This window comes from Andrena cerasifolii, chromosome 2, assembly GCF_050908995.1.
Source record: "Andrena cerasifolii isolate SP2316 chromosome 2, iyAndCera1_principal, whole genome shotgun sequence".
NCBI lineage: Eukaryota > Metazoa > Arthropoda > Insecta > Hymenoptera > Andrenidae > Andrena > Andrena cerasifolii.
In genome coordinates, this window is record NC_135119.1 from 27,074,801 (window position 1) to 27,100,309 (window position 25,509).

The 25,509-nt window shown below is 44.5% G+C and overlaps 1 protein-coding gene across 7 annotated transcripts in view; it reads left to right on the forward strand.

The window, feature by feature from the left end:
• The window catches only part of LOC143366397 (uncharacterized), a 175,358-nt gene that overhangs the window by 82,054 nt on the left and 67,795 nt on the right, over positions 1-25,509 (forward strand). For 6 of the 7 annotated variants that reach the window (XM_076807466.1, XM_076807467.1, XM_076807464.1 and 3 more), the window contains one exon: positions 8,213-8,265. The exons of the other annotated variant lie outside the window; for it this stretch is intronic. The gene's annotated coding sequence lies outside the window, so the exon portion shown is untranslated. The remainder of the gene's footprint in view (positions 1-8,212; positions 8,266-25,509) is intronic. 7 annotated transcript variants of the gene reach the window in all.

Below are 25,509 nucleotides of genomic sequence, written 5' to 3' on the forward strand. Positions count from 1 at the left end.
GTCCACATTTTTTAGAGGAGCGCTAGTACCTTCGCCCCCCCCCCCCCCTATCGATTCTACACCCCCTGTACCAGTGCAGGCACACAAAACCAGCCAAGAGTTGCATCCCCATCGAGCTTCAGCAGCACGTACGTTGCCCAGGCCTGCAAACTTTTCCCGATACGTTTCGTAGCTAATGGACCCGAGCGTCTCCGCCAGAGTTCAGGTGTGGTTCACCCTTCAGGTCCCTTTTGTCCGCGACGACTGGCGACAGCGTCTATTACTGTCTTCGACGTGTATATCCAGGACGCGGCGTCTTGATATCGCCTCGCTATTATCCGCGAGAAAGGGGGCCCAGGAGCTTTTGTAGCGACGTCAGACGAAAGAAAAATGTGTCTCCGGGGCATATGTAGGTCAGCGACGCACTTAGGCAGCGCGGAGCGAACGTTTTCTCAATCGAACCGGGGTTTTCTTTGAAACATCGCCATCGTGGCGCGCAGGTTCTTCCGTCGAGAGGAAATTAAATCTCTGAGTTTTAACCGTGGAATGGCAATGTGACAGACACTTTTAGAGCGTTCTTCGCACCCTGGGTTCGCGGGCGAAATTGAAATTTGAATAATATTTAGTTTCTTAGACTGTAATATTTTTGCTTGTGTTGTCCTCTATTTTCTCTGCATTCTAAAGGGTTTCTCATTGACAATAAAAATTAGAAGAACAAGAAAAAAATATAAATAATATTTCAAAATTGACTTGACGATTCCGAAAAATTATTTTGTAATTCTCTTTAGGCATGCATCTTTAGAGAAGATATTTGAAGTACGTAATTGTAAAGAAATATTAAGTAATTTTCGTGAATAGTAAGGAAATGGAAACTTGGGAGTGAAAGTCTATTGACACGTTCGAAGAGAAAGTTAGAGCTTTCCAGACCCACTGTAAAGGAATTCTAGGTGATCTTAATTAGTTTCTAGGTGTTGGATTGTAGAGTAACTTTGAATTGGAGCTGCGACTAGTGGGACGAATATCATCGTTCTCGAGGGATATCGAGCTGCAGCGTTCGACCTCCTCGACGCGAGCCCTCGTTTTTTCTCGTCCAACTGCGACAAGTCTTTTCTAGGATGGAGGATCCCGTTCTGTGGAGAAATTGTCACGCAGCTCGCGTTGGAAGGAGGAAGCACGAGTATCTAGTGTCTGAGCGTAGAGTCACCGAATGGAACATCTAGATATTAGTTTGTAATCGTAACCGTGAATCTTCTGCGAGCGGTCTCCAGGGATCCCTGAACAATACTTACCTATAAACTACCCATTAGATCGAATACTGTTGCCCAAATTAGCGTGCTTGCATCTACTAGGAATCAGCAACAAGCAGAATTTTTTAACCCCTAAAACAGTTTGTTTCCCAACCTTTTTTTTGGCTCACCGATTCCTTTTTAAAGTTTTGTTTCTTCAGTGCCCCCTTCGGGTAAATTATCTCTATTATCGCAATTTCCAAGTTTAGCTGTGCGTGTAATTTTTTAATCTTAAACAGTTAGATTGAAAACAAACAAAATAAAGTAACTAGAAACTGAAATTTTAAAACTATTTATCAAAATAGACTACCTGCAACATTCACACTCGACACCCCCAGTTCCTCTGAACCCGTAAATAAATTACTTGAACAATTTCAAATTTATCAAGAAATGAGACACTTGTTCTCTCACATTAAACTGCTCCTCCAATTGCATTAGGCCAAATTCCACGAATTCTGTGTCCATAAATCTCCATACCATCCCCCTCTTTTCTAATTCCAAGATTCATTGCACTCGGGGTGATCTGTAACGCAGAAATCGATTTTAACGAAGGTCCAGTCGAAGGGCAGAAGATTGCACGGATCAACGGGCGCATAAAGCGACACAGATTACTATGGAGCACGGTACGCTCGGCTTATTAAAGAAAAATATGAATCCCGTGTCGGTTGCAGGAGCTGCGCGGAAACAGCGATCCAAGGCGGACGTGCATGGCGGATACTAATGGCCCGCTGTAACCGCTAGCAAGCAAAAGACGATCAGGGAATTCTGGCGAAAATGCCGCGGCCCATTAGCCGCGGAACGTATCGGAAAACTCGTTGCCCGTGCCCGGGTCTCCGCGAAGCAGCGTAATTTTTGAAATCGGTATCTTGCTCCGTTGCACCGAGCGCCGTTGCAAAAATTCCATCCGCGTGGCAATAAAATCGAACGACGGGGAGGGGAGTGGGTTTTGTTAGAAAGAGCGCGAATGAGGCTCGTTAGAAGGTTATTAGATTAAATTAAACGGCCGCCGGTCGCCACTCTGCGTTTCAGATGTTCGATTTCGGCGACGATAAATTGGGAAACGGGAAATTGATGGGAGTGGAGGGGGACGGGTTCGAGGGCGATTTGAATTTAAAACGATTTTAGGATCGTGTTTGCGTGCGTGACTTAGGAATTTAAAGCTCAAATCTGTGGGGTGATTTAAATGAAAGAGGATTGATTGAATTGGGGGAGGGAGGTGTATTAGTGTTTGTAAAAGTAGAGACAGAGGGTAGGGTGACTGTACCTAATATCGCCCATCGTTATATCTCGCAAAGTAAGCGCTACAATTTATCGGTTGTGCACTGAATTAGTACCTAACCATGTGTAGGAAAACATACTGTAATTACAGCGTCATGTGATCAACAAATACAGAAAGGGAAATATTTTAGTGAATCTTAATAGTGTAAAAATTTATTGGACTACCACAATTTTACATCACATTCGGAGAAGGTAAGTCTAATAATTCTGTGAATGCAAAAATATCTACTACAAATACCTAATTAATGATGTACTTAAGAAATAAAATCGATTCACATATTTTTCGTAATGAAAATAGCGTTTTTCTTTTAGCAGTATGCGTGTTCTCAATACCGGCTACCGGAGAACAATGGAAATAAATTTTATTTGCCCAAAATATGTATATCCGAACGTAGAAAATAAAATATTTTTAAAATCCTATTTCTATATTTTTGTAATAAAAATAAAATGAAAGATGGATAAGGAAAAACATTTATAGAACAAGAAATAATAAAAGCACATGTGAAAATGACGTCAAAAACTCATATATGCATGAATTAATCAATATTTCTTGAGTAGGCGATATTAAGTACACTTTTTTCAGAACCGGATTTTTGCATGTCCTTACGTTTTTTAATTCCTAATTAAAAATTTGTAGGTTTCAACCATTCTAACTCATGCTACATGAAAGATGAATAGTTTCTCTTTACTGTGAAACGAATTGCATGCAAAATATCAATTATTATTCAATTGACAGCGATTTAACTTTTGCTAAGCGATATTAGGTACGGTCACCCTACAGTTGATGTGGGTTTGTGAATCTACTGTGTGGGGGTAACGTGTGTACGTTTGTGCTTAGATCTTCTTAGATAATCCAAGCGATACAGTGTGACTGGAGGTATTCGTAGAGACTATAATTTTATTGACACATGCGTAGTAAAAAATACGTTTGCCACACATTAAGATCGTGGTATGCAGTACATGCTTAATGTGCGGGGGAGTAGTAATACGTAACTACGTGCTTCATTCCCAATAACGTAGTACCGCGTGCTTTAATTTCATGAACGTAGCACTACGTGCTTCTATTTCATGAACGTAGTACTACGTGCTTCAATTTCAAGAATGTAGTACCTACTACGTGCTCCAATGCTAAGAACGTAGTACTACGTGCACCAGTTCTAAGAACGTAGTACTGCGTGCTCCAGTTCCAGTTCCACATAGTACTACGTGTTTCAATCACAGAAACGTAGTACTACGCGCTTTAATCCCAAGAATGTACATAGTACGCGCTTCAATCCCAAGCATACAATACTTTCTACTTGATTTTGATTCCAAGACCGTAGTACTACGAGTGTGACACTGCACAACGTAGTATTCCTCTCATTCTGCCTGGAAACGTACTGCTACCTTCTGTTACACACGGAAACCTATTTAGTACATACGGTCCAATTAACTCGTTTTGTATATCGAGGTGGGAAACAATTTAATTCCTCGGTGGATTTAAAAATCGCTATTGAGGAATGCTGGAATTCCATTTCCAGAAAATTGTTAAAAAAAGTTGTACAAAAGTTTGCCTGAAAGGCTGTTGGAGGTTATAGAAAAAAGAGGGAAATGTACCCATTATTAAAATTCAAATAAAACACTTGTTTCTGACTTACGCTGCATTCCATATAAGAGCATACCCACGCCGCTACCGATTTGCGACCGATCTGCGCAGCTCCCACTGCTACCCACGGTTTGAACCGCACGCGATTGGTCGCGGTGGTTTCCAGGGAATAACAGGTACATCCCAAACGCGGGACCTGATCGTTGTCAACGTAAACAACGTCCCGCACGAAAAGTTAACAGAGAGAGTGCCTGCGCGAAACAGGTATGCTCTAATGTGGAATGCAGTGTACATTATCCATTTTCTTCAACATGTCCTATCATTTTGCCGCGCTCGTTTTTCAGGTAAATGATTATAATTCTTGAAAAATAGCTTAAACAGTTGCCGTTCTTTCGCATGTTACTAAGAAAGGGATACTTTACATAGCCATATGTACAAAATCTTTGTACGCATCATTGGTTTTGAGAAACACGAAAACTTCAGAGCTGTCCTATCACTTCGTCACCGACTGTACCACGTTCTCCCCCAAACTCCACTAGACACCTCGCACCACCCTCTCCCCCAGATTCCCCCACAAAGCACACCAAGATTCATCAGTGACACCCAGCAGCAGAAAGAAACAGAAGGAAGTCACCAAGGAAAATGAACCACACTATAAATTCGCTGAATTGCCCGGCAGAAGGAGCGCGGGGGTGGAGCCACGGAAATCACTTCGGATGAGACAACATCGTAACCAACGAGACCCCAGGGTTCGCAGGATGTTTGCTCAAGAGTTCGATCTCGAGGTACGCCACGGGGTCGAGCTCCGGAGGCCTTAATTTACCAAGGGAAATCCCCCGGATCCCAGGACGCTGCCACGGCGTCGCAGCACCCCCTATTATCTCGACGTCCTGTATTTTTCTAGCGGGCCGCGCGGGAAGAAATCAAGCTTTCCCGCCCGTTTCGCAGCCCCGCGCGGGCCACCGCGAGCCAACGAAACGTTGCTTCGACACAGCCCGGAGAACCGTCGAATATCCTCGGCCCCGTTCGACGGTCGCGTAACGCCCGTAAATCAGGCTTATCGTCGCGAACCCGTGGCGGATTCTCCGGCTCGGCTAATACAAAGTATGGTTTATTACTGGGACTAAGCCCACGGTGTAATTGTACTTGGACGCTTCTCGACATTGCCAAGTGCAAACGGGGCGCGGTAAATCACCCGGCAGAAGGGAGCCGCTACTTAATCAATCCGCAGAGTTAGCTCGCTGGAAGGCGCGACACCGCGGGAGGGAACGCGAAATCCGTTTGATAAGATCGTTCGGCAAAATGTAGCTCGCTGAGCTCTCCCTGATGCACTTGTTCCTGCTAGAGACAGCAATGCGGCCGGGGAGCTTGCGTCGCATAAGCAAGGAGCTTTCTGAATGAAACATGGAACCGCTGTTAGTTGGCTAATGGTTTTCTAAAAACGATCTGTGTCAGAGTCGACACTTTCGAAGGAAATTGCGGTTTTCCCGTTGCAATGTATGGTTGAAGTTCTTCCTTGGCCTGTTACGCGTCATTTTCTATAGATTTTCACGCGGTGAATTCAAATCCGGCCACAGAATTTTCCTTGCCCTTCAGGATGATTCTTTTTACAGATCTTCAAAGCCAAAACTTGTTTGTTATACATTTTCAATATCTTCCCCTTATTCTACAATACCTTAGCTTTTACCTCGAAAAATTCATCCCGCTAGCTTACTTCTATCAAAAGTTCTACGATTTTTAATCAAAATAGTGCAGCTTGTCCCACTGTGCGGCGCTGACGGTACGCGGAGGACCCGCAAGATCGTGGGTTCGAGTCCCATCGCCCGAGGTCCGTTTTTTCCGTGGCTGCCGAACACATAGGAATTACGAAACCTATTCCTATTTAACTATTATGATTAAGGTCTAACTAGATTAAAGGCACGCATATAAACAAATCGCGAGGAACCACTTTACGCTTGTCCCGCGTCAATTACTCACACTGAAGCAAAGAAACCATTGACAATACTGAACCGAAATGGAGAACTGGTACCTGATGCGCTAAATGTCTGCCTTCTTTCCTCGATTACTGTAGCCACACGTTTGCAGCCCGCGTAAATTAATGGATTACCGTCGTTACACGGCGAAATTGCGTCCACGGTTCGAGTGTTTCTTCGTTAGAGCCGCGCAGATGGAAAGCGACGCAAGGGCGGAATTATAGGGCGTCGAGGCGCGAATCAGCTTGTAGCACGGTTGTAGCGCGATGCTTTACAGCGCGTACAAGAAACTGATGGCGACGCCTTCTGCAGCGGAAGACGCGGCAAGAAACCCTTGTACCTCGTCGCAGCGAGCATGTCGAGCGGAGCGCAGGCAAAGAACGCCGGAGAATGGAGATTTATCTGGCGAGCGGTTTTCTGCACGCCCCACGACGCGTGTCTGGCTAATTCAGTCGGAATCCAAGGGGCCAGAACAGCGAAATCCTAGAAATTTGGCAAATCTCTGCCAGAGAACGTAATCCGAAGAGAAAAGCTATTTGCGCTTGGATTACAGTTGTGTGCTCCGGTACAGCCACTTGGGGCACATTCTGCGGTCATTTTGGCACGTTTATTACCAATTTTGATCATTCTCTCGTTTAAAGTTACTGATCTAGCCCTCTGAGTGCTATGAGCGCGCGTAGACATGCCGCGTGTGCGGATAACGCTCAAGGGCGTTCGGGGACTATGGTTAAGAGATGCTTCTAGGGGAGTCCCGCACGGCGCATGTTGACCTTTCAAATGGTCAGCATCCAAAGGGCTAATGAAATCAGCAGGAGCTCATCTTGGATTGTTCTATCGGGTAACGAGGCTTGGAATAATATTTTAAACCGTTCAGAATTAACTTTCACGGAAAAACATTTAATCAGACATATCCAACGCGGAATTCCTCTACCCACTCCCTACCTTTTTAATTCAAAGCCTGACGGACACCAGGCAGTGACTTTTATTTCCAACAAGCCACGCCTCTCCCTTTATGGAAACGCGAGCACGCGTGAATAAGTCTTGGCCACCTCGCCCCTTTGTTCCTTTCCTCTTTCATTATCGCCGAATTAACGTTTCCCTTTTCCCGTGGCCAACGCCCCAGAAACACTCGTTTAAATTTGGAGACTCCGCGCTGGACGAGTAACTCGCCACGATTTCGCGACTCTGGAGTAAAATTCCGCGCGTGGTGCTAGACGGCCAGAGATGGGCAAAAAATGTATTTAAATGAAAATTTCGAATAATGAATGAAAGTTAAAAAAAATATTCGTCGTGTGTCGAGTGAAGTTAACCCGAGTTAAGTGAAAGTAAATTTCATTTGATCCGTTATTGAAATAATTTTTATTTCTGCCCAACTCTGCTAGACGGTGCGCAACCAGCCCGCCATTTTGGTCCACGAATTCTGCCATTCTTATAGCGCCGAATGGAATTAGTTTCTAACGTTGATTTAAACTTCGCTGCGCCCGGGAGGCGTACTTGGGACGCGGAGGAACTTGGGAGGGCTAAGTTCTGTGTACTGCGACGTTTGCACGGAATATTCTAAGTTCCGGCTGTCGTGGCAGCCTGGGAATATATTCCGAGATCCATCTGCTGTAACAGGACGCAAGAATATTGTAATTCCCGAGATTCCTGATATTCTCTTTCAGAAACGTAAAATATCTTGATGATGATTAATAATGGCCCCACAACTGTTCGCCCTTTTCCTTCATTTTCCTCACCGAAATAATTCTCTCGGACGAGAAGCTACAGTGGAAAGTAATTTCGCGGAAGCCGAGCGTAATTTTTTCCGCGGCACGCGCAACGGAATTCCAAAAGGCTGCCACGTTGTATCGCCGGTTGCGATCTAAACGACACGGGAATCCTATTTAGGAGGCTGGATGGGGAATCAAGGAAAAAGCTCGCGGAATTACGCTGGTCCACGGCACGTGAGAAATGCTCGCCGCCTGACAGACGAGAAATTCGCTCGGCGATCTCATTCGATCTTTTATCCTCCTTCCTCGACCAACGTGCAGTTTTCTGTAAAAACCCATTCCCAATCAGAAACCCAATTTCAATTTCCCAGGCGTCTGAAGCATCGTCTACTTTGCTTTCAGGAACCAGAGAGGAGGAGAGAGCACTCAAGCTTGGCCTGGGTGCATCTAATTTGGTAAGTGTCGATGCATCGTTCTACCTCTATTTCCATACACAAGCTTCCTCCACGGCGGTCGAATCGAATCGCTGGTAATCAGTGGAACCGGTGTCTGGGCAAAATCTGAGTTCGAATAGAGGTGTGCGGATACCCGAAATTACGGGACCCGAATTGCGATTCGGGAGCCGACTTTCTTGCTTAAAAATCCTTTCATCTGATCACACTGAAAAATCACAACTTAAAAGTTTTCGGGTGCCCGCATTTTTAAGCAAGAAAATCGGCTACCGAATCGCAAATCGAGTCCCGTAATTTCGGGTACCCGCACACTACGTAGGTAGTCTTGGAGGAACAGCTGAACATTTGCATTTCCTATTCGACCGCCACACTCTGCTTCGAATGGGATTCTCTCCTTTCCGCGTGGAAATCAGGCGCGAACGTCGGGAATTCTCAGCGAGGATCGCTGTGCGCCGCGGCAAAGAGTCGAGGGAGCGCTCGGGAATTACATCGGACCCCGCGCCTAGGCGAAAACGTGGGAAACGACACGGTGAGGGTGAATCCGGTGCGAAATTACGTGCGTGTACCGCTCATAATCGCGTCCCTCGATCCTGTTATCCCGATTCGTTCGAAAGCTTTCAGCGCTTTCGGCTGAAAGTTTCGGTACGAACAAACACTCGCTCCGCTCGTGGGATCAGCTTCCATTCGGATGCGGCGGGAAATGGATAAACACCGGCAGCCCGCGGTCCCCATTTTCGGTGGACGTTCGTTGCCCGAGAATCACGTGGGGCACGTAGTGCTACGTGATCGTTAAAAGTCGCCTTCCAAGGGAAGTTTATTGTGTGTGGTTTTATTGTCCTGCGCTAGATGGAACGCTTGTACGCGCCGATTTTAAAGGGGTGAGTTAGAAGGTGGGGTTATAGATTTGTGTTGAAACTTCGGGAAAGTCTTTTCGGTTTTTTGGGGAATGGGAGAGACTGATAAGGGAAGATCCCTAGGCCGGAAATTCAAAAAATTATGAAACTTTTGGGATATGTAGAACCAGCGAATTTTTGGCAGAAATCGATGTCTGTTTTAGACGGTGTTATTTTTTTTTACTATACAGTATTTCTCATTTAATCTAGTTCAGACTATAGCCATACTCATGCAGATTACACAAATTCTTAAATTTTCTACTTCGGACAACTACAACGGCTGATTTTATGCTAACCATGCGCATATGATTTTTGTAAGGCGCTCTATTTGAAGCGCTATAACTCCATATATAACCACTATTTTTGCATACAACTTTTTTTTCACATTCTCTAAAGATTGACAGATAAAGCCACAAAGCTGGAAGTAAATATATTCAATGATTTTGTTTTAAAAAATTCCCAAATTTCGAATTATATAAACCGTTAGAAGTATTTTAATAACTGAAAAAGTGCAATGCAAAAACTATTACGCAAGGAAGGGGGTGGAATATAAAATCTTACGAATTACTTATACTTTGAGAGAGAGGAGGTAAAAAATTGCCAAAAATTGCGCTTACGTAATTTAGGGCCACCCCCTTGTCAGTTACTCGCATGCACCGCTGCGAAGACGCAACGCGAGCCGAATACCCGTATCGTTTCGTTATAGGTGCCACCTCTCTCCGAGCGTGGTCGTTACAACGAGCCAAAACTCTCCACTGTCCCTAGTAGCACCAGGCACCACGTGTTTTGCTATTCCCAAATAAAACAACCACCACCCCCATCCAGACTACTCTCCCCCACCATACCTCCATCATACAATCAACACCGCTTCGAAACAAGCGCGCTAAGCCTCCCCGGACTTAAGACTCCCTAACGAGGCGCGTTAGCGTTCCTCGTAACGTTTCATTCACCGCCCCCGCGCGCGTGAAAAGCGTCTCGGTTACGCATTTAACCACCGTGACCATTTTCCAGGCGTCTTCTGAATAACTTTCCCCAGCAACGTTAACGAGGCGGTGCCCCCCCTCCCCGGGTCGCGCGTGGTCGCTACAGCTAAAAATGAACAAGCGACAACTCTCTCGGGGAGCGTTATCGACTTGCCCGCACGGCTATCGACGCCAGCTTGCGCGCAACATAGAAAAAGCGCCACCCTGTCGCTCGTGTACCACGCGTTGTCGAATTTATTTACGACCGACCGAGGGCCCAAGGCACGCGCCACTTTATTGTCTACAAGGGGGCTGGCCCATTAATTGCGGCTCCCGGCTCGACTATTCCCCCGGATCGCGGGGCGGAAGAGGGGAGGGGGGCCGATAAACGACCTGTTAATTCGTTGTAACTTAACCGTGCCCGATCGGGCCGTATGCAGCTACGTAGGCACTAAATGCCACTGGAAACCGGTTCCCCATGTACGACTTAGGAGGTACGGTGTCGCGAAATTTATGCACGTTCCACTGTCGACACGCTGCTGCTACAAAGCTGACTGGCATTAATTGCGGCTATCTTGCGCTCCGGTGATCACTTTTCGGGGGGAGGGTTTTGTATGTTGGTAGGTTCGGGTGTTGCGAGTGGCTGCTACCTTGTATTCTTTGGTGCGGTGGTTAGCAGCACCGCGGTGAGTTGTGTGGAATGCGTGGAGCATTCCATACTTTGAGATTTTGCTGTGCGTGGAATTTCGCGTTTAAAAATTTCGAAGGTATTTTACCGTTTTTTAGGTTTTGTTTAGGTAATACTGCTTTTTAGGGTGTTGGAATTTTATCTTTTAGTTTGTTAACTCTCCCTCCACGCATTTCTTACTCGGGAAAAATTTACCCCGCCCATCTTGATGGTTAGTGGATGAACGTGGATTTGTGTGATGCGAGAGGAGGGTGAAATGTGGGTGTGACAAGTATGATGTGTAGTTGAGGAGAATCTGGAAAGTTGGAGAGCAGGAGTTTGACTTGGTAAGCTTGGTACTATATTCGTGATTTATAATTGAACTTCTGTGAGAATGTAGTATTCGTAGTTTAGATTTTCTGTGGAAGATACTAGGAGACCGGAGTAAAGTGGAGCGGAAAAAGTTTGAAGTCGAATAAAATTTTTCCCTTTCAATAAAAATCTCAATTGAAATCGATTCGCACGAGACAATTATTTCATTATTTTATTATTTTTTAATTATTTTGTCATTAATTTCATGAAATTAGACTCTCACGTTTCGTGATATATCTTCAAAAATCTCATCTCTACGTTTAGTTGTTGCTGACATTTTACACGAGGCTTTTCCAGCACGAGACAAAAATCTCAGAAACAACTAAATGTAAATAATGGAAACAGTCACGAGAGATGAGATTCTTGAAAATACATATAACACGAAACTTGTCTCATGGAAGTCTACTTAGTTTCATGGAAAAATTAAAATTTGTCCATTAGTGGAAACACATCGTGAAATAATTGCCTCCTGAGATTAAATTCTCATGTGAGACACGATATTTTTGTCTCGTCGTGGATTTGCACAGTGTTACGTGACTCGAGTCGAATTCAACGTTCCTCGACTTCGAGAAAAATTAGTGTGTAGACATTCGACGTTTGGGAACGGCCTACGGTGCGATTGGCACAGAGGTGGGCGTCTCGTTAGTTAGATATTTGTAGCGTTCGGAAACGCGTAGCATCGAAGAGTCGGCATTGGGGGAATTGGTAACGCGACTGTCCAGTAACGCAGAGGACCCGTAGATCTTGGGTTCGAATCCGATCTCCCGAGTTCTATTTTTCGCCCATAATTGCATCCTGAAAATTTCCAAATTCGGTTACAGATTAATGTACCTATAACTTACTGTAATTATCTTTTACTATAAGTATTCTTGTTCTTAATGGGCTTGTCCCGTGAATAAGTAAATAAATAAATAATATACTTACTAATTCACCTTTCACCTCGTATAATACAAAGCAAGTGAAAGCCAAGGAAGCAAATAATTCCCATCGAATTCTCCCGTTTCCACGGCTACTCTCGCGCGGAATAAAGAGTCTCGCGATCGAAAATTCGCCAGCGAACGACGCGTGTATCTCCAAGAGCGATCTTCCTTCCGTTACAGTCCGTCGTGTACGCCAGGGAACTATGAATCTCCCGGGGGATCACAAAGAAAGCTTGTACGTCCACGTTCCTCGCTTCCTGGTTTGCACCTGACCGTGCGGCGACTAATTAAGAAAATCGTTTCTGCCGTCGTGGAACGTCTGCTCGCCTGTCGCGGCTGAATAAAGCCAAGCAACGCGGAATGCGATCGAGGATCGTCGATAACAGCCCGAACGAATCGCGCACGCGAGTATCCAGGAACGCGGGAACCGCAGCTGGGGAATAATTTAACGGTAGGACGAGGGAAAACTTGACCTTTTCGCTGGGAAGGTATAACATGGCCTCGGCGTTTAGTTTCGTAAGTAGAAAATGAGAATACTGGTTCCGGTTTCATCTTTGTATGAAATAAAAAACTGGCGTAACTAAATGAATCTTTGCTGTAAAATCGTTTGACCAGCCTCGATTATCCATAAAAAAAAAAAGGGACACTCGTCAGCCTTTGACTAGGAACCCAGAAAATACTGGTAGCTTCAAGTTTCCTGAGCAGAAATGGGGGTGTTACTCCACCACCTTTTCCTTCAGCAGCTCCCTCACACACCCAAAGAATTATTCCCTCGGCAATTACACTTCGAAACCCATCTATCACTCCACTATCAAAAAAGTCCAGAAGAACTCCGCCGCGACAGAAAATTGCCAAAGAAAATACCTGATGGATATCAACGCGAGCCACAGGCCACCTCGACTTTCAATCGAGTTTCCATGACACCTCGATCATAATTTCGCGTGCACGTCTAAATCCGCGGGATCGACTGGTTTTTCGTTGGCTGTGTGGAACGTGTCGCGGAGCCATGTACCGATAATGCTAATTTATTATCGACACTGGTTCCCCGCGTTCGCCGAGCCAGCTGTTGGGGGGGCAGCGAAGTGTGGGTCGATGGAACGCTTACCTCGAACAAAATGCACACGAGCCCGCGCGAACGCAGGTGTCACTTTCACGCCTTCTTTGGCAGCGGTGCATCCAGCTTGCCGTGCATATCGACGCGTATACAAGAGATCGCGTTACGGAGGAGCATCCGAGCAGCGACCGCAGACTCTGCTGCATTTTTGCGGCACTGGTGAAAAGAAAATTGTTGTACAAAGCGTAGTGTCTGGAGTCTAGAAGCTACAATCTGAAGCACCAGGGTAGAGTTTAGGTGAAGGCATGGGTGGAACTTGATAACCGATCAAGGCTGATCCTTTGGGGCATGGAACCTGTACCTCGGACCTCTTTCCCTTGGATGGCGGGTAGTTTGATCACGTTTCGGATGCGAGGTCCATTTTCACCTAAAGCTTCATTCATGCACATTTTAATATTACTTTAAAGTTGTTGTGGTTTTCAAGATGTAATACTTATCAGTTATATGTAAGATATGGACTTTGATAGGGGGAAAGTTGGATGGAGGGGCTTGAAAGGAGAAGGGAGAGAAGAGCGAGGACAAGTAGAGTAAAATAGGAATAGGAATTGGAACTTCTCGACGCTCAATGAGATAAGTAAAAACATAAGAACGTAAAAATTTTTAAGCAAAATAGTTATATTGTACTATAAACTGAAAGGCTACGATAAAAAAATTCAAAAAATTGTTCAATTACGCGTGTAAAACACGAGATTTCTATAATTGCGACCCTGCAGCTAGACACCCTGCCAAAATAAAACTTATCCAGCACGTTACTACGTTGCTTATTCCCATGATCGCCAATCAAAGATCGTAGTATAGTCAGATTAACTAAAAATAAATAAAACGACGCACATATGTGGCACGTATTGTTCCGCAGATGATCACAAACATTCACTGGGACATATATATATATATAGTTTAATCTTTATATATTTAGGGTGGGTGAAAATGGACTCCGTATCCACCAAGGGAGGGTTAATACAGATATCATCCATTTCTCAAGTGTCACGTTCCCTAACAAATTTCCTCTGTCTTTTTTCCTTTCTCCGCGCTAACCAGCTTGACCCTCTCCTTTCTCCTATAATCCTCACGCTTACTGCCCTCGTTCGCAACTTCCCAAGTACCTACAGAAGTATAACAATCAATGGAAACAAGGCTAAATTTCTATCCACTGTTTAATTGAACACTCCAGGTCGATGCTTCTTAAAAGTAACCCCCAACTAAGTCACGATAAGCGAAGATGGGAAACTATGTAAAAGAAGCTCTATCATTCCATGAAACGGAGCCTGCTTTCCACGTGCACCTACAGCTAGTATAATTACCTAGATTTTTCCAAACAACCATCGTCAGCGAGCCAGAAGTGTGTAAGAACAAGGATCCTCAAAGGCGAGTGCCTCAGAGAGTTCTTTTTCTATGTAAGAGGAAAAAAGTCGATCGCAAAGTGGAGGATCTAGCCTCCCGGAGACCTGAACCAATGGGACAAGCGTGAGCTTCAAATTGTGACTAGGAAGAGGGGCAGAAGGGTATCTCGCTAAATTGGAAAGCCTTCGGAATGGTTTTCTGGGGGCCAGGCACCGTGGGTTACCAATTTAATGAAAGGATAAGGTAAGCACACGGTGGTTACGCTGCCATTTCGCGAGCATAGGTTGAATGTAACGCAAATGAGGCCAGCAAGCAGCAGGAAGTAGCGAGAAAGGGTCGAATTGAAATTGTCAGAGATGGGGGTGGCGTTTGAAAGCTGAAACCCACCGGTGGATAATTTCCATCGCCTTCTCCTTCCGCGATCAAACCATACTCCCCGCGACTCCTCTGCAATTACGGCAAAATTCATTTAAAATCGGACGCTCGCGCTACCCATCGGGGGTGGATCGTGTTACTGGATCCATGAAATGTTGGGGGATGGAATGATGATTCGATAATTTTAATTTTTTTTAAGATAGTATTCATGTTGCACTTGTTTCTTTCTTCAACTATCCTCTTTGTTGTTTTGCAAAGTAGATGGGGTGAGTTTTTCTAATGGGGTACCTCTGGCTTCTTTTGCTTTGATGTCAAACCATTAACTTTCTAACGTAGAATCTCTATCTATAGCTAGGAATGCGATCATTGACAATTTCAACTTGGGCCGTTGGTTACCTTTACCGTAGAACCAACCTATGAACCCCTTCAACGTGGGACTTCTCCCCTTCGTTTTGCCTTCGAATTAAATCATCAACTTTCTAACATAGCACCTCTATTTTTCCCTAAGACTTTAATCATCAACTACACCCTCCGGAGCCCTCTGCTTTCTTTTACCCCAAAACCAAGTTACCTAACTCTTCGACACAGAACCACCCCTCACTTTCACCTTCGAATCAAGCGATCGACTCTCCTAACCCAGACCTCTACTGGGAATTAAATCGTTGACCCTCCTAAACGCAGGGACACTGCTTACCTCTGCCTCGAGATTAAGTCGTTGACCCAGCGTAAGGCTTTTTCCCCACTTGGCCCTCGGCACCCACCGCCCGGAGGGGTGAATTCGTTTCACGTGTAATTCGTTGGCGCTACGTGACTGACTCGCTCGTTGAACACGAGCAGACGTAGACCGTCCATAGATCAGCAAGAATTCGGGACGCGGTGGTTGGCCCTTTGTCAGTGCACGGCGAAGACCAGTTGTTCCCTGGGATATAGGGAGGAGTAGATCGCCTATAAACTGACGAGCAGACGAAACGCCTACCTTTGTTCGGCTCGTGCAACCTGGCTCCCTCGCCGTCCGTAGGGGGTGGAGTACATCGCTTGTAGACTAGCAAACAAGAGTACCGAACACTGTGTCCGCCTCTTTGTACACGGATCGTAACAGTGGAGAGAGGACTTTGTAAATTCTCCTTGGTTTTCTATCGGTGAACAAGGTGTGGGACACGGTGCGATATTGACTATTTTAACAACTAGGAAGTAACTCTTGATTTAATGCATTTGGTAGCAATTTAGGGTAATGTGAACACAGGAAGAGTTGATTGTATTGACAAAATTATTTCTCTGATGGTTACGCTCTCTCCCTGGCTCTCACTAAGGGATTTTCATTTAGGTGTTGATATATTTTTTAAATAGGGTAAATATTATCTACTTACAAGGGAAGATCCCGAATCCGAAAATTCAAAAAATTCTGAAACTTTGTGGATATGTAGGGAATTTTCTCCTGATTACAAGGCATTTTTTGCTGCCCAAAATCACACTAACGGGGTGAAATTAACCTCTGAAGATTCGGCTATTTTTCGATTTTATTTTCTAACTCGCAATCTGTAATATATAGAAAAGAAATTTCAAGACAAAAGTTACTTCTTTTAATTAGATCTATCAAATGGTAAAAGTTTTAAACGATTAGAAAAAGTTATAAACAAAAATATTAATAATGTTTTCTAAAATTCGTTGTTCCACGTGAAATCTGAACTGGTTGTTTAAATAATTATGAAACGGCATAACACATATTTTTTCCATACAATTTCAACTTTTGTTGTATTGCGGAAATATGCTCCTAGACAATGGATGTTATTATACAAGTCCTACTCTGTTTCTTATTATTCCGTCTGCTCTCTTCGAGGCTGGAGACTTTGAGGTCTTGGAAGTTTGAAATTTTTAAATTGTGGGGTCTTGAAGGTGAGATTTTGAAAATTTAGGGATTTGTGAGTTACGAGATCTTTAAGGTTTTGGAGACCTCGGGGCTCTGAAATTTTCAACACCTTAAGGTCTCCGCTCAAAGTACATCCACGGTGAAATCCATGACCACCGTCATCACAGAGCACCAAAAGCACCCTCCTCCCTCCAAGCACAATTGTATTCGACGGGTCTCGTGCTACGCAGCGGAAGCTTCGTAAAGTTTGAACAGTCACGTTGCTTGGTCCCGGCTAGCCGGTACACCGTTCAAACAGCCTATCTCCAGGCTGCAGACACGCAGATCGTGGAAAACGTGCGCGCGTAATCACGTTACAGAGGGGTGACCTTACGACCCGCGTTTGTGGCCAGCATTAAGCGGTTTTCACGGGGAAATCCAAAGGTTACGCGGCAGTAAGGCTGCCGTTGATCCCCGTCGTCCCTGAGTAGGAACGTGCTCGTCGAGAAAATTCGGTGACCCCTGGCTACGAACTCAATCTCGCGTTACACCCACCACGAGCGCAGTTATCAGGAGTTAGCTTGTTTCGCTCGTGAGTCTGCGGGGGTATGTTGGGTCGTAGGACAGAGTGCGTTGAAAATATGTAATTTTTTTTTTGCAAATGAATGGGTAAGGTGATATCGAAAGTGGATTTGTTTGAGGTATGAGGCAAACTGTCATTTTATGAGGCATACAGGCGATGGTGAAGTGTATTGTCTATACAACCCTCTGTGCTTGAAGCTAAATTCTCTGACAACCTATTCTTGACTGAGGAATTTGCGTGACCAAGTAATTTTGATTGTGAAGATTTTGTCATCCCCTATTTTTGAGTTTGGAGTATCTGTGACCATCTAGTTTTCATGCAGAAATCTCTGTGACTCCCTAGTCTTGACTCTGAACTGTCTATGACCCTCTAATCTTGAGCCTAAACTCTCTATGATCTTCTAGTATCGATTGTGAACTCTCAGTGACCCTTTATGCTGGACTCTAAACTACCTGGGACCCCCTATTCTCGACTATAAATTCTATAACACCTGATTCCAACTCTAAAGGCTCTACGATCCCCTATTCTCGACTCTAAATTCTATAACGCCGTATCCTCGACTCTAAACTCCCTATAACCCTCTTCTACCCTCAACTCCAAATTCTCCACGCCCCTCTTCCCCCAAACTATAACCTCCCTGAACCCCCTGACCTTACCTCTACAACTCCTTACATCTCCCACACCACTAACCTCCACCTCTCTTCCCCACACTACTTTTCACCTTTCTCCAACACATCCACGTACAACCTTTTTCACCTTCTTCCAACCCAAAACTCCACATAGAACTTACACTCTCCACCAGTCAATCTCCCCAACCACCAATCATTCAAATCAATCCCTCGACAGGGACTCACAAAATTCTCCACCCTCCCCTCAACAATGCCTTCTTTTCCCTTTTTCCCCACGTCCCGTCGCAATCATACGCGCGCCTCTGAATCGTTACGTCAGCCGCCACCCGCCTGCATTGATTAGTCTCGTCAGCCGCGGCGCTTCCGCCACGAGTGGAACCCGCTGACCCCGGTGAACCGCGTGCCCCGTCCGTTGGGTAGGTCCGTTCCATCAACAGGAAACGCTCGGCTGTCGAAGCGATTTCGTGTCTCGCGCCGGGAGATCCCTTGATAAGAACGCAGCCAGCGAGTGTGCAGTCTGCAGGCGACTAATAAACGTACACGTAACATCTGCTGACCAATTTCATCGCGGATGAGAGCTTACAGGGGGAGAGTGCATTACAAGCTGAGGTAACGAGCGAAAAGGAGCTGCGTCATGGCGGCGTACGGGACACCTCTGCGTTTTTTAGCGAAACGGTAGTTCCGGGGGAAAGTTGCTTATAAACTTTGGCAAGTTGGTACCCTCTGGGAAGACATGCGCGAGTTCCTTAGTGTCCGAGAACACTTGGGTTGATGGCAGTTGTTGCGGGTTGTTCTATGTAACGCGGGGGAACTGTAGAACTTAATAACAATGCGGTCTTGGGATTCTTTTGGTAACGGAGAAGAATCCCAAATTCTGCTCGTTTAAGAGGCAACTCGTCATAAAGAAGGTGTACAAACGTAACGCGTATAATAATAAGAAAAATACGAAATGAGCAGAATTGGGTACATGAGCAGAAATTGGGACATCCACCTTATTAAAATTATTTGTAAAGCTTGATGATAATTATTTTAGTACAGCCACCACAAAACCCACTCTTGTGCTCTCCCAATTTAGGGATATCTTTATGTAACCGTCCTGCATTGAGTCGGGGGCTTCTGAAGGAGGAGGGATCTTGCTCCGTCGCCACACCCTAATCCCTAAAAAAGCCGGTCACAGTCACCGCTTTCTAGAGTATAGGTACTGTGCGGAGCAGGTCGATTGGCGTTTACGGATCGAGGAGGAAAAAAGAAGTGTGTTTTTTTCGTCTTGGGACCGTCATCAGCCAAACTCATCCAGTAGGGCTACAACCGACGAACCCTGCCCTAAGCACAGACGAGGACTGGGAGGAATAACTTGGAACTTATATACGAACAATACTGGAACTAAGGACTTGCGAGAAAGAGTTAGGAAGATTAGACCTCTAGCGGCGCTGACGAACACTAACCAACGCGATCCCATGATGGGGCTGGGGACGCATCTACATCTTCAGAACCACTTGCCCACTTCCGAGCCACTCGATACATCTTCAGACACTCAGATAGCAGAATACTTAAAGCTCCATATCTCACTATCAAACCAAATCCTCCAAATCTGAATACTAAAGCACTTATATCCAAATGCGAAGGATCCAGGTCCGCAATAAAGGAGTGTTAGGGGGGGCCGTTCCAAGCCTTCAGTTCTAAGCGATTAGCTCACTCTGTCTTCATTGAAAATGTTGTATGAGATAAATTGTCCATGAGTTCCACCACATCCAATTTTATGTTTCTATTTTAAAATTTCATTGTTTTAAACCTCCTTTATGATATCTATTTAAATGTTTACTAATTTTTGAGAATTATATATTTTTAGACATATACACGGTCTCCCATTTAAAATTTCGCACGCAATTAAAGTGAATTCTCTTTATACTAGAATTTAAACTCGTTATTCTTTAGGTTTTTACTTGTTTCAACCACGGTGGCCCTGGAAGGTTTGATACCTCCGGGCCCCAAAAATCTTAATCCGGATCTGGATCTCTACCTCATCTTAAACACTCTCTCCCGAACTTCTTCTCCTCTTACACTGATCAGTCCTCCTGATCAAAGTATCCTTATCCCAGCAAGTTTCGCTTATCCTTCCCCTTGCCACGTTCTTTCCATTTCCACCCCAGCAGAGTCGTCCTTTCCGTCTCGCGGCCGAAGGAATTCCGCCCCCGTCGCAGGCGTTACACGCGAGTGCGCGCGGCTGCACCGGAGCGCAGCGCCGACGAGAGAAATTAAAACGCCAGCCACGGGGAGGGGTGAGATTGAAGCAGCCTTGGGCGCTGGCGTCTGGAGGCGCGCTCGTAAACACCGCCTACGCGCGTTTTCGCATCCTCGGGGCGCGCTCCGCGTGGAACCGCGACGGTCTGTCCCCGGACCCCTATTCACCGCGGCTCCGTGGAACGTGACGCGATATTATATCTTGATACGGGGTTGTTCGCGACGCTAGCGTCTTGGAGTGAATAGGCGAGGGGCACGGAGCGCATCAAGTGGCTGTTCTTCGGGGACAGAGCTCCCTCGGGGAGGAGAGCGAGCGGCGGAGGGGACGTTTTGGCGGCGCTGGTAATGAAATGATGGTTCAAAGACGCGAATATGTGCGCGCATGTGTGAAGGCAGCTTGAGGTGTCGGGGGACAGTGAAAGGAGTGGGCAGGTGAGGAGGTAGAATCAAAGGGTTGCGAGGAGGGGTGTGGGTGGGTGTACAGCAGTGGTGAAGTTTCTGGGAAGAGGTGGACGAGGGTGCAGAAAAAAGAGTCACTGTGGGGAAGAAGTTTGAAGTAAAGTGTGTTATAGGGATGTGGAGAATAGGGTGAGAGGTGTGTACGTGTGCTTGCAATAGTCAGGCTTCTGGGAGGAGCTGAAGGCAGGGGTTGGAATAGAAAGAAGTTCGTGGGAGGTGTTTAACTTGCAGGTACTATATAGAAAACTGTGCCCCGATACTGGATCATCTACCAAACCTCTAATCTAGTCATAACTCTGTCCACTTTTCTGTATTCCTCTTTTATTAAGGGGTTAGACCACTTTGGCCAGGTCAAGAAATATCGCATCTGTAGGAATTTATTTCTAAGTACACCGTTTCGGAAAATGTGGTTTCGAGAAAAACGCAGTTAAAGTTTTCGGAATGTTTTGATATGTGAAAAAAATGATATATATTATTCAAAGATGTGCCTATCTTCGTTGAAAAATTTTTATCGATAAAAGTGTTTTTGTTACTTAGAAATAAATTCCCAAAAATGCAATATTTCTTGATCTAGTCAAGCTGGTCTAAACCCTTAAGAGGGTAGCTTAAAAAAAAATCTGACAAATTACTTTAAACATACCTTAATATGAAAGAAAAACGCTAGACAGTATAAACTTATAGTTTTTGTTAAATAAATTCCCGAAGATAACGTTGAAAAACGGGCAATTACGCAAGAGCAGTGATTCCCAACCTGTGGGTCGCGAAGTGTTTTCTGCGGGCTCGCCAGTTTTTTTTTTAATTATTATATTCTGAAATACCTACCTATTTTTAATGTGTTTTTTTTACCTTACACTATGGGGGGAAGGTCGAAGGTTATTTGAATATTATAAAATGGGATCGCGACTAAAGACTAGATTCCTCCTTAAGTCAATACAAAAGTTGTTAGGCGTACGGTAATGTCTTACTTTACTACACTGTTACCAGAAAATTGACAAACGGCCGTAGGTAGTTAACCAAGGCAAATACTTTGATTAAAAAAACTTGCGATATACTTTTACTTTTAATAAAGACATCGGTTCAATAAAGCGAACAAACTTTTCCACCGACCTAATTCTCTTCCTCGGTCTATAGTCGGTCTCTATGCAGACCTATAGTCTTCCCTAGGAAAAAATCGCCACGTCCCAGAAACGTTGTCCGAAAGTTGGAATCGCGTCCAACTGCCCGAGAAGTCATGTCCAGGCGTCCCCTGCTCCAGTTGCGTGGAATATCGATTAGAGCTGGATACGGAGAGTCACTCGCAGCGGTCGGAGTGTGTTTAAAGGCCGACACGGGGCGGCCTCGAAGTGTCATAAATAACATTTCCCACATCCTGAACATCCAGCAAGTTAATGCAGGCTCCTGCGCTAACCCCCGAACTAACTAACTTAATTAGACCGCCGCCGACCAGCCACTTAACTTCATCAGGCTGCACTGTTGATCCGTACGTTTCTGCACGCAACCCCGGGGCGGGTCTGTTTCATCGCTGGCCCTCGGTCACCACTTGCCTTTGTTTCACTCCACCATCAGCCTGATCAAAGATACCTGTGCCCCGTTTATCAAAAGTGACGCTACCAGGTACCCATTCGAATCATAATCGATTTTATAAAAAATACAGTGTCCTCTCGCTGACAATTAATTCGTATAATGATCGCGTTGATACTTCGAGTTTGTTATTCAGTTGACTTTTAAGTTTTAAATTCTTTCCGAATATTCTATAAGTCAAAGTGAAACTCTAGTACGATTTTCTTCACTGATGTGGCGGAAGGATATCTTTCCTGGTTTCAAAGAATACTTGATCAAAGCTTGCTTCGAACCAAGCCGCGGAAAGTTGATAAATAATAAAGCTCCGCCATGCAGAAGCCTCGAAAGCGTTTCCCAAGACAGCATCGACTTATTTACTGGTAAGAGAAAACGAGGCTCCTCTGTTGCATCGAATGAGGAAAGGATATAGAAAGTCCTCTCGTTCCCAGCGAACATTATGCATGGATGCTGGAGGATGCTACCGCTCATATCGGAATACGATTATTTAACATGGGAATGGTATTGTTACGTCGCTTTCCCCGAGATATCTATTGAATTCGCAGCAAATATCGCCAGTGCTGTCTCTAATAACTGAGTCGTTTCTAAGCATGGCTGAAAGTGGGTACCTTTGTTTTAAAAAATATACAGGTAGATATCGAACTTCTTTACTCAACGAATTTACTGAAAATTGCAACGCGCAATCCACTCTACTCAGAGTAACTGACGCCAGGATAAAGTTCCTTTTGTTATGATCGGGTTCTATTGTTGAAATTGTTACTTAATCCTTTATTAAATGGAAGGACTTGAATTTATACCACGGCACGATAAGAAGGCTCCTTGAAAATGTACAACGCAATCAGGGTGCGCGTTTGGGGACTAGTAAATCCTGAAAGCGACTGAAATAACACGAGCAAAACTGTGGGACCGATGCGTCGTTAGATAAGTTGCTGAGAATATGACCACGGTTGAAGCGTAGGTAGATATTCATTGTATATACGCGTGCTTGGGACGATTTATCGGGACACTGTATACAACGAAGGGAAAAGCACTTTTACTGACTTCACCGACTTCTACAGTTGAGTTGAGTGTACTTCTCAGTCACTGTGGTATAATCTAGTGCACGCGACAAAACCATTGAAATTCCACAAAATCGATATTTCAGTTTGTGATATGAACTACCATAAGATGCTAGGTGGTCTATCCTATACCTTCGTCTGTGACGTTACTTTCTGCGCGGAGAAATACGGTCGGAAGCGTTCAGATACTCTTCATTTCCGGCGAATTCCGTTCGGCGGACGTCGCTGCGCGATAACATGATAAGGTAAACTGTACAATGATTGGCCAGCCTAAGCGGAAATCCCAAGTGGAATGTTTATATTTTTTTGTGAATTTTTTCATGTGGTCTTAATTTTCAGTTATTATCAATGATTGTGGATTTCTCATTAAAGTAAAACATCTCGAGTACCTATTAAGTCTGTTATTTTAAAAATACTCAATAAAAAACAAAAATAGGCATAAAGGTGCAATCATTGGCACCCTAAAATTTGAGGTTATATAGAAGAACCAAGATAGATATATATAAAAAGTCAAAATATAACAGCAAATATACAGCAACAGATTTTGCCATAAAAAATAAATAGATTCGCTGACGTTACATTAGACGCATTGTGCTATTTAAAAATAATTTTTAAAACCAAAACGTAATGTTTCGCTTTGTAAAAATTTTGTATTAAATAAATAAATTTACCAATTATATTTAATATCTGTTTTTTCATTTACACAAGTTTTGCATAAATTAGGCAGGAATAATGATTTAGTTAAAGTTTTCTTGCGTTTTTGATAAATATTATCAACATTATTCCAAAAATATAATTTTTGCAATATTTTTTTCAATTTCTCGAGAATTCTCAAGAAATCTGATCTCATTTCTGGTTTCTCGAGAAACAAAAAATATCGAGAAATCAGGAACACTAGATAGGGCCCAAATGAAACATACCGTTTTTCTAGTTTTGAGTCACTCTAAAAACCCACGAAGTTGCGTTCCAATCGGTGAGTTCGGGTTTGCGGTGTTCGCGCGTTAGTTACAAACCGACAAAATATACTTCCCTACCCCTTATCAAAATTTTAAGAAAACGCCTGAAACTCAGCCCTTTGTCCTACTTTGCGGTGTTGCCAGATGTAAACTGCTGGGCTTTGCAGTGTTGTAGTGAAAGAAAAATAAGAGATTGTAAAAAAGTACTTTCTAAGCTTGGACTTCTTAATATTTGACATTTTAATCAGTGCAGTGCCAGTATCAGTGCAGTTTACCCTACGGGAAGTCGAATTAGACGCGATTTACCCGCTCTGTGCCCCTGTATTTTCTCCTTTCTTTGCCCCGTTCCCTGTATTTTTTCCCTCTCTTTGCTCCCCTATATTTTCTGCTCTTTTTGCTCCCCTATATTTTCTGCTCTTTTTGCTTCCCTATATTTTCTCCTCTCTTTGCCCCTCTATTTCCACTTTATTTGTCTCCTCCGTTTCTCCACCCTTTGCCCCCAATTTTCCCTCCTCTTTGACCCCTCTTTTTGCCCCCTTTTTTTCGCCTCGTCCACGTACGTCGGAGCATGACAGCGATATGAAGTTGATTGAATTCCGTGGAACTCCTCGCTCGATGCCCATAAATTTCGCATTCTCGTTCGGGGCTGCTCGCCGAAAGGCGCGCGGGGGCAGGGCGGAGGGCGAGTATGGAAATCGATCGAGTAGATACGCGAAAGGGAAAAGCGTGACGTGAGAAAGGAAACATCGACAGGCTCCCCCTGGGTTCAACAAGATTCTCGATTCACGACGCCGCGCCAGCCCTCCGAACGCATTTCTCATTCATGAATCTCCGGGATTCCTTCCTCCCTTTTTTCCCTATTTTTCGGGGGATTAGATGACGTGGCGATACTCTGAACATTTTCTGAAGATGCAGCTGAAATCTCGTGCATTGAATATCGGGAAACTCTCCCGGGGCATCAAGGGTTTTTGGATGGATTTGGATGCGAATAAAGGTAGGTGATCGAGTTCCGCTTAATTCTGTCAAAGGTGGAACTCAGTTCGATCTCTGTTATGTAGAATTTTCACAAAGATAGAACTAGAATTCATTGACAATTCCATCATATCACTCGCAACACAATTATCTTGTAACAGGATTAGCTTGCAAAACAGCAGGAATGTTGAACCTCGCCAACTCGTCACTTAATTAACACAATGTAGATTTTGTGATGTAATACAGAGGAGTTACTACTATTATTATTGTAGGAGTTCGAC